This window comes from Sciurus vulgaris, assembly GCF_902686455.1.
Source record: "Sciurus vulgaris genome assembly, contig: HiC_scaffold_632_arrow_ctg1, whole genome shotgun sequence".
Taxonomy (NCBI): domain Eukaryota; kingdom Metazoa; phylum Chordata; class Mammalia; order Rodentia; family Sciuridae; genus Sciurus; species Sciurus vulgaris.
In genome coordinates, this window is record NW_027632957.1 from 1 (window position 1) to 4,745 (window position 4,745).

Consider the following 4,745-nt stretch of genomic DNA (forward strand, 5'->3'; position numbering starts at 1 on the left):
GAATATACTATAACTAAAAATTTGACTGGCTCCTAGTAATTATTTTTCCCACAGATAATTATTTATCTCTTCCAAAATTTACATTCACTTGAACCACGCCCCTGGGGTTGTATGGTGGGTGATTGGATGAGTACTGTTGTGTTCTTACCTGCTATCATGGTCACATTTGCTGTAATTTTAGGAAGTCTGTGACAGTGAGCATCATATAACTTCAATAGCAAGATTTTCCACAAATAATAATTAACTCCTTGAGTTTATTAGTATTCATTTGTTTTATATCACCATCAATATTATTTTGCCTGTGATGGAATTCTATATTTCTCTAAATATTTTTAATATTCCTTTAGATATTGATATTTTTATGATTATTGAAGACTTAGATATAGATATCCCCTGTATTAATTGGTGGTTCAAGGCATTTGCCTGAATTTCTTTTGTGGTTTCTGGCTTAAAAGTTAAGAAAATGTGAGCGGTTTCAAGATGGCGGCCTAGAGGGTGGCTGCATTTCATGTTGCTCCAGGACTCAGGAGTCAAAGGAGGAGATATTGAGAGACTTGGGACCAACTCAAAGCAGCCGGGTGAGTCTCTCCCATTGGGGAGGCGTCCCGGATGGGGCGGTAGTCCCGGAATGCAGGGAACTTTGTGAAGTACAGCTGCCAGTGAGACGCCCCTCCCCCCGCTGGAGCAGTGAACTCGGACAACTGGGAGCATCGGAGAGGAGGCCACTCAGCACAGCGCTGGGACTCGGAGCAACCACTGGGGCTCCGGTGGCTGCCCAGGGGAGGAGCGGCGAGGAGAGCTGTTTGGACTCAGAGAGACCACTTCTGAACACTCCTGCCCTGAGGAGGAGGAGGAGGAGTGTGGCCGCTTGGATTCGAAGTGACTGCACCAGAGCTACAGGCGGTTGCCAGAGGAGAAGCGGCGCAGCGAGCTGTTTGGACTCAGACCACTTCTGAACACCGGGGCCTGCCTGAAGGAGTAGGAGGAGGAGGAGGAGGGTGGCAGGTCGTTTGGACTCGCAGTGACTGCATTAGAGCTCCAAGCAGCTGCTCAGAGGAGAAGGCGAGTGGTGAGTTGTTTGGACTTAAAGCGACCGCTCCTGAACACAGGGGGGCTGCCTTGAGGAGGAGCTTGGTGGGTCACTTGGTCTCGAGTGGCCGCACCAGAGGTCCAGCCGTCTGCCCAGAGGAGGCGTGCAGAGGGTCACGTGGATACAGAGCCACTCAGAGCGACTGCTCCTGAACACCCGGGGGGTTACCTGGAGGAGGAGGAGGAACAGGGAGGGTCACTTTGACTCGGAGTGATTGCCCAGGGCTACGGGCGGTTGGTGGGAGGAGGAGGCACACAGTGAGTTGCTCGGACTCCTAGTGACCGCACCAGAATACTGGGCGGCAGTCTGGAGGAAGAGGCGTGCGGCGGGTCTCTGGGACTCAGAGCGGTTGTACGGGCCCCCAGGTGGCTGCTCAGAGGAGGGGCCGCATCGCAAGGCAATTAGGTGCAGAACAGGGTCCCAGGATCTAGGAGGCTTCTTGGTGGAAAAGCCGCACAGAGACACGCTTAGGGCGGAGCAAAGGTTCCAGGCCTGCAGGCAGATTCTCTGAGGAGGGGCAGCCTAAGGAGATTCATCTGCGAAGGGTGAGGCTCCCAGGCCCAGGAGGTAGGGCCGGGCCCCTGGGAACTTTACAGAGGAAGGCAGCCCAGCCCAGGCAGTAGCTGTAAATTGAGGGGAACCTCTAGGAGGGGAACTGACCAGCGAGACCTCCCCACCGCGTGAGTCTTCCCTGGCGGGTGAGGTTTCCCCACAAGGACGGTAAAACCAGAGACACAGGCCCAAACAGGCCTTGCCTCAGTCCGCAGCCTAGTTCCCCTTTAGACGACCATTGGTCAAAAAGTGGAGGCACATCTGCCCACTAGCAGGGAATATACCCCACCTGAAGTCCACCACTCCTAGAGAGGCAGCTTCTTTGTGGCACACCACATTATCAACTTCTTCCAAGACTTCAGCCTACTGAAGGCTAAGAGGGGATATATATAGAAATCTTCAAGGACATTGTAAGTCAATAGAGGAAATCTGCAATATCTCAGCGGTCCACTGATACCTGAATAATATGAGAAAACAAGGAAAGAAAATGCCGCAAACAAATCTAGATGTTACATCAATAAAACCCAATGACAGCATGGCAGAAGAAATGACAGAAAAGGAGTTCAGAATGTACATAATTAAAATGATCAGGGAAGCAAACGATGAAATGAAAGAGCAAATGCACGCACTGAATGATGAGATGAAAGAGCAAATGCAGGCATTGAATGATCGCACCAATTGACAGTTAAAAGAGCAAATACAGGAAGCAAAAGATCATTTCAATAAAGAGTTAGAGATATTGAAAAAAAACCAAACAGAAATCCTTGACATGAAGGAAACAATAAACCAAATTAAGAACTCCATAGAAAGCATATCCAGTAGGATAGAACACCTGGAAGACAGAACCTCAGACATTGAAGACAAAATATTTAACCTTGAAAACAAAGTTGAACAAACAGAGAAGATGGTAAGAAATCATGAACAGAATCTACAAGAACTATGGGATATCATGAAAAGGCCAAATTTAAGAATTATTGGGATGGAGGAAGGCCTAGAGAAACAAGCCAAAGGAATGAACAATCTATTCAATGAAATAATATCAGAAAATTTCCCAAATCTGAAGAATGAAATGGAAAATCAAGTTCAAGAGGCTTATAGGACTCCAAATACACAAAATTACAACAGACCCACACCAAGGCACATTATAATGAAAATACCTAACATACAAAATAAAGACAGAATTTTAAAGGCTGTGAGAGAAAAGAACCAAATTACATTCAGGGGGAAACCAATACGGATATCAGCAGATTTTTCAATCCAGACCCTAATAGCTAGAAGGGCCTGGAACAACATTTTTCAAGCCCTGAAAGAAAATGGATGCCAACCAAGAATCTTATACCCAGCAAAACTTACCTTCAAATTTGACGATGAAATAAAATCCTTCCATGATAAACAAAAGCTAAAAGAATTTACAAAAAGAAAGCCAGCATTACAGAACATTCTCAGCAAAATATTCCATGAGGAAGAGATGAAAAACAAAGAAGCAAATCAGCAAAGGGAGGAATTATCCTAAAGGAATTGTCAAATAAAGGAGGAAACAAGTTGTGTCAAATAAATAAATAAATAAAATTTAAAAATGAACCATATGACTGGGAAAACAAATCATATCTCAATAATAACCCTGAATGTTAATGGCCTGAATTCATCAATCAAAAGACATAGACTGGCAGATTGGATTAAAAAGAAGGATCCAACAATATGTTGCCTACAAGAGACTCACCTCATAGAAAAATATACCCATAGACTAAAGGTGAAAGGATGGGGGAAAACATACCATGCACATGGACTCAGCAAAAAAGCTGGAGTATCCATCCTCGTTTCACATAATGTGGACTTCAAGCCAAAGTTAGTCAGAAGCGATAAAGAAGGTCATTTCATACTGCTTAAGGGAAGCATAAATCAGCAAATTATAACAATCATAAACATCTATGCCCCAAACAGTGGCTCATCCACGTATGTTAAACAAATCCTTCTCAATTTCAGAAACCAAATAGACCATAACACAATAATACTAGGTGATTTTAACACGCCTCTCTCACCACTGGACAGATCTTCCAGACAAAAATTGAACAAAGAAACCATAGATCTCAATAACACAATCAATAATTTAGACTTAATGGACATTTATAGAATATACCATCCAACCAAGAGCGAATACACTTTCTTCTCAGCAGCACATGGATCCTTCTCTAAAATAGACCATACATTATGCCACAAAGCTAATGTTAGCAAATAAAAGAAGATAGAGACACTGCCTTGTATTCTATCAGATCATAATGGATTGAAGTTAGAAATAAATGAAAGAGTAAAACACAGAAACTATTCCAACATCTGGAGATTAAACAATATGCTATTATATGATGAATGGATAACAGAAGATATTAGGAAGGAAATTAAAAAATTCTTAGAGGTAAATGAGAACAAAGAAACATCATATCAAAATCTCTGGGACACTATGAAAGCAGTACTTAGAGGGAAATTTATTTCATGGAGCGCATTTAATAAAAGAAGTAAAACTCAACAAATAAACGACCTAACACTACAGCTCAAAGCCCTAGAAAAAGAAGAACAGACCAGCACCAAAAGTAGTAGCAGACAGGAAATAGTTAAACTCACAGGTGAAATCAATGAAATTGAAACAAAAGAAACAATACAAAAAATTGACAAAATAAATAGTTGGTTCTTTGAAAAAATAAACAAAATTGATAAACCTTTAGCCACACTAACAAAGAGATGAGAGAAAACCCAAATCACTAAAATTCGGAATGAACAAGGAAATATCACAACAGACAGGATTGAAATACAAAACATAATTAGAAGCTATTTTGAAAATCTATACTCCAACAAAATAGAAAATTTCGAAGACATCAACAGGTTTCTAGAGACATACGAATTGCCTAAACTGAATGAGGAGGACATACACAATTTAAATAGACCAATTTCAAGTACTGAAATAGAAGAAGTCATCAAAAGCCTACCAACAAAGAAAAGTCCAGGACCAGATGGGTTCTCAGCCGAGTTCTACAAAACCTTTAAGGAAGAGCTCATTCCAATACTTCTCAAAGGATTCCATAAAATAGAAGAGGAGGGAACCCTCCCAAAC